At 50.6% G+C, this 9,575-nt stretch overlaps 1 pseudogene; it reads right to left on the reverse strand.

Moving 5' to 3' along the window:
* Positions 1 to 8,460: 8,460 nt before the first annotated feature.
* On the reverse strand, positions 8,461 to 9,345 carry LOC144120333 (uncharacterized; annotated as a pseudogene).
* Positions 9,346 to 9,575: the final 230 nt, after the last annotated feature.

The following is a 9,575-nucleotide window of genomic DNA, read 5'->3' on the forward strand; positions in this document are numbered from 1 at the left end:
CAGGTATACGTTTTATGGTGTTTGCCCGCTGGTGCACCACTGCCGAACTGAGCAAACCGATTCCGTGACCCGCTTTTTATGGCGTCAGCAGGCGACTGTCGATGGGCAGTCGTCGTTGTCGAGCTCCTGATGCGCAGCAGAGCCAGAAGATACCAGAAGATGCGTAGATGGCCAGGCCCGGTAGACAGTCCTGTCAGGGTAGGTGTCACTGCGCTGTCAGCTGGAAAAGCAGGTATACGTTTTATGGTGTGTGCCCGCTGGTGCACCACTGCCGAACTGAGCAAACCGATTCCGTGCCCCGCTTTTTATGGCGTCAGCAGGCGACTGTCGATGGGCAGTCGTCGTTGTCGAGCTCCTGATGCGCAGCAGAGCCAGAAGATACCAGAAGATGCGTAGATGGCCAGGCCCGGTAGACAGTCCGGTCAGGGTAGGTGTGACTGCGCTGTCAGCTGCAAAAGAAGGAATACGTTTGAGGTTTGTGCCCGCCACTGCACCGCTGCCGAACTGAGCAAGCCGATTCCGTGCCCCGCTTTTTATTGCGTCAGCAGGCGCCTGTCGATGCACAGTCAACGTTGTCGAGCTCCTGATGCGCAGCAGAGCCAGAAGATGCGTAGATGGCCCGGCCCGGTAGACATTGCGGTCATGGTAGGTGTCACTGCGCTGTCAGCTGCAAAAACAGGAATACGTTTTATGGTGTGTGCCCGCCGGTGCACCACTGCCGAACTGAGCAAACCGATTCCGTGCCCCGCTTTTTATGGCGTCAGCAGGCGACTGTCGATGGGCAGTCGTCGTTGTCGAGCTCCTGATGCGCAGCAGAGCCAGAAGATACCAGAAGATGCGTAGATGGCCAGGCCCGGTAGACAGTCCGGTCAGGGTAGGTGTGACTGCGCTGTCAGCTTCAAAAGCAGGAATACGTTTGAGGAGTGTGCCCGCCGCTGCACCGCTGCCGAACTGAGCAAGCCGATTCCGTGCCCCGCTTTTTATGGCGTCAGCAGGCGCCGGTCGATGCACAGTCAACGTTGTCGAGCTCCTGATGCGCAGCAGAGCCAGAAGATGCGTAGATGGCCCGGCCCGGTAGACATTCCCGTCATGGTAGGTGTCACTGCGCTGTCCGCTGCAAAAGCAGGAATATGTTTTATGGTGTGTGCCCGCCGGTGCACCACTGCGAACTGAGCAAGCCGATTCTGTGCCCTGCTTTTTATGGCGTCAGCAGGCGCCTGTCGATGCGCAGTCGTCGTTGACGAGCTGCTGATGCGCAGCAGAGCCAGAAGATACCAGAATATGCGTAGATGGCTCGGCCCAGTAGACAGTCCGGTCAGGGTAGGTGTCACTGCGCTTACAGCTGCAAAAGCAGGAATACGTTTGAGGTGTGTGCCCGCCGCTGCACCGCTGCCTAACTGACCAAGCCTATTCCGTGCCCCCCCCCCTTTTATGGCGCCAGCAGGCGCCTGTCGATGCACAGGCAAAGTTGTCGAGCTCCTGATGCGCAGCAGAGGCAGAAGATGCGTAGATGGCCCGGCCCGGTAGACAGTCCGGTCATGGTAGGTGTCACTGCGCTGTCAGCTGGAAAAGCAGGAATACGTTTTATGGTGTGTGCCCGCTGGTGCACCACTGCCGAACTGAGCAAGCCGATTCCGTGCGCAGCTTTTTATGGCGTCAAGAGGCGCCTGTCGATGCACAGTCAACGTTGTCGAGCTCATGATGCACAGCAGAGCCAGAAGATACCAGAAGATGTGTAGATGGCCTGACCCGGTAGACACTCCGGTCATGGTAGGTGTCACTGCGCTATCAGCTGCAGAAGCAGGAATACATTTTGAGGTGTGTGCCCGCCGGTGCACCGCTGCCGAACTGAGCAAGCCGATTCCGTGCACCACTTTTTATGGCATCAGCAGGCGCCTGTCGATGCACAGTCAACGTTGTCGAGCTCCTGATGCACAGCAGAGCCAGAAGATGCGTAGATGGCCCAGCTCGGTAGACATTCCGGTCATGGTAGGTGTCACTGCGCTGTCAGCTGCAAAAGCAGGAATACGTTTGAGGTGTGTGCCCGCCGCTGCACAGCACCCGAACTGAGCAAGCCGATTTCGTGCCCCGCTTTTTATGGCGTCAGCAGGCGCCTGTAAATGCGCAGTCGTCGTTGTCGAGCTCCTAATGCGCAGCACAGCCAGAAGATACCAGAATATTCGTAGATGGCCCGGCCCGGTAGACAGTCCGGTCAGGGCAGGTGTCACTGCGCTGTCAGCTGCAAAAGCAGGAATACGTTTTGCGGTGTGTGCCCGCCGCTGCACCGCTGCCGAACTGAGCAAGCCGATTCTGTGCCCTGCTTTTTATGGCGTCAGCAGGCGCCTGTAAATGCGCAGTCGTCGTTGTCGAGCTCCTAATGCGCAGCACAGCCAGAAGATACCAGAATATTCGTAGATGGCCCGGCCCGGTAGACAGTCCGGTCAGGGCAGGTGTCACTGCGCTGTCAGCTGCAAAAGCAGGAATACGTTTTGCGGTGTGTGCCCGCCGCTGCACCGCTGCCGAACTGAGCAAGCCGATTCTGTGCCCTGCTTTTTATGGCGTCAGCAGGCGCCTGTCGATGCGCAGTCGTCGTTGACGAGCTCCTGATGCGCAGCAGAGCCAGAAGATACCAGAAGATGCGTAGATGGCTCGGCCCAGTAGACAGTCCGGTCAGGGTAGGTGTCACTGCGCTGTCAGCTGCAAAAGCAGGAATACGATTGAGGTGTGTGCCCGCCGCTGCACCGCTGCCTAACTGAGCAAGCCTATTCCGTGCCCCCCCCCCTTTTATGGCGCCAGCAGGCGCCTGTCGATGCACAGGCAAAGTTGTCGAGCTCCTGATGCGCAGCAGAGGCAGAAGATGCGTAGATGGCCCGGCCCGGTAGACAGTCCGGTCATGGTAGGTGTCACTGCGCTGTCAGCTGGAAAAGCAGGAATACGTTTTATGGTGTGTGCCCGCTGGTGCACCACTGCCGAACTGAGCAAGCCGATTCCGTGCGCAGCTTTTTATGGCGTCAAGAGGCGCCTGTCGATGCACAGTCAACGTTGTCGAGCTCATGATGCGCAGCAGAGCCAGAAGATACCAGAAGATGTGTAGATGGCCTGACCCGGTAGACACTCCGGTCATGGTAGGTGTCACTGCGCTATCAGCTGCAGAAACAGGAATACATTTTGAGGTGTGTGCCCGCCGGTGCACCGCTGCCGAACTGAGCAAGCCGATTCCATGCACCACTTTTTATGGCATCAGCAGGCGCCTGTCGATGCACAGTCAACGCTGTCGAGCTCCTGATGCACAGCAGATCCAGAAGATGCGTAGATGGCCCGGCTCGGTAGACATTCCGGTCATGGTAGGTGTCACTGCGCTGTCAGCTGCAAAAGCAGGAATACGTTTGAGGTGTGTGCCCGCCGCTGCACAGCACCCGAACTGAGCAAGGTGATTTCGTGCCCCGCTTTTTATGGCGTCAGCAGGCGCCTGTAAATGCGCAGTCGTCGTTGTCGAGCTCCTAATGCGCAGCACAGCCAGAAGATACCAGAATATTCGTAGATGGCCCGGCCCGGTAGACAGTCCGGTCAGGGCAGGTGTCACTGCGCTGTCAGCTGCAAAAGCAGGAATACGTTTTGCGGTGTGTGCCCGCCGCTGCACCGCTGCCGAACTGAGCAAGCCGATTCCGTGCCCCGCTTTTTATGGCGTCATCAGGCGCCTGTCGATGCACAGTCAACGTTGTCGAGCTCCTGATGCGCTGCAGAGCCAGAAGATGCGTAGATGGCCCGGCCCGGTAGACATTTCGGCCAGGCTAGGTGTCACTGGGCTGTCAGCTCCAAAAGCAGGAATACGTTTTATGGTGTGTGCCCGGCGGTGCACCGCTGCCGAACTGAGCAAGCCGATTCCGTGCACCGCTTTTATTGCGAAGCAATACTACTTTAGGTCGCACTTAAGCCCGTTCCGTGGCGAGGCAGTGGTATTCACCATTGACCTTTAGCGTGACCTCGCTGCGTGACGTCACACCACGTGACCTAGAGGGACGTCACACCAGCTATGTAAAAAGCGGGGCCCCATCTCATGCCGTCGCGAGGCGATGCGGTAGCCACCAGCGGCGGCCTAACTCCCGCTCCTCTCACCAGGGGCGGTACGGTCTGTGTGACGTCACACCAGCTGTGTAAAAACGAGGCCCCATCTCACGCCGTCGCGAGGCGAGGCGGTAGCCACCAACGGTGGCCTAACTCCCGCTCCTCTCACCAGGGGCGCTACGGTCAGAGTGACGTCACACCAGCTGTATAAAACAGCTCCGCTCCTCTCGCCATGGCAGTCACACAGCCAGATGTTACGATGGTGCCTACGAACAAGGCAGCTCGGCAGAATGCAAAGAGGAAGCATCAGCGAGCTACGGAGACGGAAGAAGAACGAGAAGAACGACTTTCTAAGCGGCGTGCCCAGTATTCAGCTCGGCGACAACGTGCAACCTCCTCTGTGGAAACAGCAGAAGCAAAGGAACAAATTATGAGTTTGCCCGACAGTGAGTCTCCTTCTACTAGTTCAGAACGCTGGAACGCGACTAATCGGCAGAAGCGTGTCCAAGAAACCCCGGAACAGCGGCAGCAGCGGCTCGAGAAGGAACGTGCGTTTCGAGAGAAGGAAAACGAAAAGCGAAGAAAATAGAAACACCCCACCAGAGACAAGAGCGTTCGAAGAAAAGGCGGGAAAAATCTCTCACCAAGGCTGGCCCGACTCAACCCGAAGGACACATTGCAGTAGAACGATGTGAAGAACATGCGAGAAGAGTAAATGAGTTTGAGACGGCAACGAGTGAATTCAACAGACGCTTTACTAGTAACCCGTTCGGCTATGCGTGTACAGTGTGTGACCGGTTGTGGCATAGGGACAAACTTACGCCGGTGAGTGCTCTCATGGTCATTCTTTACTACGACTTGGTAAAAACTCCGGCGTTGGGCATCGGGTGCCATTCCCAAGATGAAATTCAGCTAAAAACGCGCGTGGTAGTTGACGTTCTAGAGATAATCGCACAACTCTACTATTACGTGATGACAGACCCAGGGCCCACGATGCTCGATTACTACTACATCAATAAATACGGCTATCAGAAGTTGCTCGAACATTGGCGCGCCAAGGGAATCGACGACTTAAATTTTTTGGCGACGACGCCGTAACGTGGGAACCCCTTCCAGTGGATTACCCGTGCCCGGACGGTTTGACGTGTAGCAGCGGTTGATTCGTGTTCACGAAAAGTGGGTGTGAAGCCACGTCGTGCACGCCGTTCGAGCCATACCGTCGTCTCGGCGGTCCGTCAAAGACGCCGCCCAACGCCATTCATTTTTATTTAAATATACTGTCAATCCCCAGAGGGATTGTAACATGGGCGGGTATAGAAAAACAATTTTACACTATTTTTAACAAAGAATTATACCAGAGAGAGCGGTACAATCGACTGGTTACATTAATACAGGACGTGTCAAGGGATATGTACAATGAAGTCAAGAGGCAACACAGAAAACTTACTGTGTTTCAAAATACATAAATAACAATGGTAAGTACACAATTTGTAAAATTAGGATCATAAAATACATGCAAGTAATGCAGCACAAAACAATGAAAGCAAAATGATCAATGTGATAATAACACAGATATCATACAATAGTTTCACTCTGCGTTTGGCCATAATAGTGCTTCTTCTACAAGCTGGGTAAAGTTTTCAGGCGAGCTTCGTTGTGCAATTACTGGATCAAGTTTGTTCCACTCGCACACTGCGAGAGGAAAAAAGGAGTAGAGAAAGGCGTTGTTTTTACACGAAAATTCCTTAATTGTGAGAGCGTGTTTGTGGCGTGTGTTTCTAGAACGGTTGATACTAACAAAGGCCAAGGGATCAATCTTAAAGGAATTGTTAAGCAGTTCAAATAGGAACTTCAAGCGGTGTACCTTGGCTCGGTTAGTCAGCGTCGGAAGGCCTGCGAGATGCAGTAGTTCAGTCGGGGAATCGATGCGGCGGTATCTGTTGAATAAGAAACGAACAGCCTTGCGCTGCACGCTTTCTAACATAGTCACATCGTTTTTCACGTACGGAAACCAAGCTATGTTGGCATATTCAAGAACTGGACGAATAAGGGTGACATATGCGAGTTGCTTAGTGCAAGGAGCAGAATGACGCAGCATACGTTTGAGAAAAAAATAGTTTGTTCGTAGCTTTATTTTGTGACGTTTCGAACGTGCTTTGACCAGTTAAGATCTGATGTTATCGATACGCCCAAGTACCGATACTCCTGCACTTTACGTAGTGGGACGTTGTTGAGGCGATATTCAAATTTTAATGGTGTCTTTTTCTTGCTAATTGTCATGGAAACTGTTTTGTCTGGATTCATAATCATCTGCCATTTATTGCACCATTGCGCGACACGATTCAGGGCGTTGTTAGGGTTTACTTGGTCATTGGAATTTTTTATCTCTTGATAGATCACGCAATCATCTGCGAATAGGCGAACTTTGACATTTATATCCCTGGTTACGTCGTTAATGTAGAGTAGGAACAAAAGCGGAGCAAGTACTGAGCCCTGTGGGACGCCGGATAGAACAGGAACCGTGTCTGAAACGCATTCACCAAGCTGCACAAACTGGTAGCGATCTGCAAGATAGTCACTAATCCAGCGAAGAACCGGGCCGTCTCCAAATAAGTTCTCTAGTTTAAATAACAATTTAATGTGGGACACATGATCAAAGAGTTTTGATAAATCTAAAAAAATAGCATCAATTTGTGACTGGTCGTTTATGCCTAATGCGAAGTCATGGAGGGTTTCAATTAGCTGGGTAACAGTAGATAGGCCGGATCTAAACCCATGTTGGTTTGAATTAAGTAGATTGTGTTCTTCTACAAACTGGGTCATGTATCTAAGTCTTATATGCTCCAGTAATTTACAGCACGTGCAGGTCAGTGAAATGCGGCGATAATTAGTCGGTGAAGATGAGTTGCCTGACTTGTTCACGGGGACTACTTTAGCTATTTTCCATTCTGATGGTAAACGGCCTTCCCGGAGTGATTTTGAGTAAACAAGAGAAAGAAACTTACTGACTGGTTCCGCATACCGTCTTAGAAAAGCATTTGGGATTCCGTCCGGTCCGTTGCTTTTCTTCTCGTCTAGACTCAGCAGACGCGATAACAGTCCGCTCTCAGATATAATAGGAACGCCTGGCAGTTTCACGTGGGCGGTAGAGCTGGGCATGCATTCAGGAAGCTGGTTGTCGTCTGGCGTAAAAATTGACTGAAAGTACCGGTTGAATGAATTTGCCTTTTCTCTGCCTTCCTGGGGGGATACCGGCGGATGAGGGTTTGGACGTTGATTTATGTAATGCCAAAACTTATACGGGGCTGTTTTGATAAAATTGTTCAAAGTACTACTGCAGAAACGTTCTTTCGAGCATTTAATTTTACACTTAAGTGACTTTGTTAATTCCTGGATCCGCAATTGGTAGGCTGAGACAGCTCGTAACTTGTTAGATTTGCGTAGCCTTTTTATTTTGCGCTTCGTATGTATTATTTCACGCGTGATCCAAGGATTTTGCTTACGGATGACCTTTTTTGTTGAGGGTACAAAACGGTCAATGCAATGCCCAATATGAGCTTTGAATCGAAGCCAGGCCTCGTCTATGCTGGTTTGTTCGTTGGTGCAGAGATCATAGAAGTCTGGAAATTCGTGAGCAATGGTATGTAAGTATGGCTGGGTCATCTGCTCTATTAAATACGTGTACACTTTTAAATGGACGATGAGAGCGGATGACATTCAGTAAGGGCAAGGTGCACACCACCAGTTCATGGTCAGAAAGGCCTTCATGTGTATGAATGTTAATTGTACCGCGGAGGAAGTGGTCTGTAACAAATATTAGGTCGAGAATTGTTCTGGACGCTCCCTGGATGCGAGTGGGCGTGGAAACAAGCTGACTTAGAATAAATGTGAATAAAAAATCAAGCAATATGGAGCTTGCCACAGTTCCTGAACCCAGAGAGCTCCAGTCAATTTCTGGAAAGTTAAAATCTCCTGCCATTAGTATCCTGCTGCCAGACATATGCTTTAACATGTAATCAAACAAGGGATCTAGGTACGAGTTTTCTGCGTTTGGTGGCCGATAAACAGCGCCAACGTGCGCGATACCATTTGTCAGATAAATCTTACACCAAACTGCTTCAACTTTTTTAACGTCCGGCATGACTGAATATTTTATGTCACCTTTAATAAGCAGAGCGACGCCCCCTCCTTTTGATTCTCTGTCTTTTCTTACAATTGTGTAGCCCGGCGGCACAATTTCAAGATCTGAAATGTTTTTGTGTAACCATGTCTCTGTAACTGCGACAATATCGGGTTTAAAGGCCAGCACAATAGCTTCAAGTTCGTGTGTTTTATTTGTAATACTGCGTGCATTTAAGTTGAGTACAGTTATTGACGTTTGCTCCTGGTGATTCGCTATCCAGTGTGGTTTTGATCTTCGTTTTTTGGCTTAACTGGAACAATATCACTGCTCTCACTATCCCACGTGAAGAGCTGACCATTTATTTTCACTTTGTGATATACCAGAGATACCTTTTATTTTCTATCATGGTGTTCTTCAGTGCGGTCCCATAATTTTTTCCTAACATTCCTGACAGCAAGCGAAAAATCTTCACCAATGGAGAAACCGGAATCTTTTAGTTTAGAACAATGTTTAAGAATACTAAGTTTGTCTCGGTAGTCAAGAAACTTCAAGATTATAGGCCTAGGTCTAGTTTCGTTGTCTTTACTTGGTCTGCCCAGACGATGAATTCTTTCAATGTCGGTCTTTGTAATTCCAAGTATATCCTCAAAGACCGTTTTCGTGACAGTTTCGTGCAAAGTGTCTGTAGTTTCATCCTCCTGCTCCTTAACACCATAAATGATTAGATTAGAGCGACGGCTTTTGTTCTCAAGCTCATCGATTTTGCTGGTCATGGTAGCAAGGTTACGTTCTAATTCCGTAACTTTCTTGGCGCACTCCGTGACTTGCGTTTCAAGCCCACTAATTTTTTCAAGCTTCTTTTCTATTGCAATAAGCTTCTGGTTGGTTACAGCTTTACCTTTCTTAATTTCCTGAATGTCTTCAGCAATTATCTTCAGCTGTTCAGCAATCGTTTGGTCAATAGGGCCGGGATTTTCTTCGATATCATCGTCAAGCAAAAGCTGATATCGGAGCGACACAATCACATTCAAGATCAATTCACAAAGCGGCTGTGGGCACGGCAGCAACAGTAAGCAGACGTTGTTACTTCTAAATGATTTCCCGTAACGTTTGCTCACCTGTGCGAAAAATGCGAACGGGTTGGTGACGCTCATCATGGCGTTGCCGCCGCGCCCACTGCTGAAGGATCCGGTGAAGCCGCATTTTATACTGGATGGTCCCGATGTCCGTGTCGATGCGTTTGTGGTTTCCGTTGATAGCCGCGTGGTGCCAAACGAGATATGATAGACGCGCTGGTGAAAAGTTGCGGGTCGAAACGCTGGGATCCCTTCATCGCCTCCAGTAGTCCGAATAATGTTCACTGACGCTTGATATGCCGATGGCGGCG

Source organism: Amblyomma americanum, chromosome 2, assembly GCF_052857255.1.
Source record: "Amblyomma americanum isolate KBUSLIRL-KWMA chromosome 2, ASM5285725v1, whole genome shotgun sequence".
Taxonomy (NCBI): domain Eukaryota; kingdom Metazoa; phylum Arthropoda; class Arachnida; order Ixodida; family Ixodidae; genus Amblyomma; species Amblyomma americanum.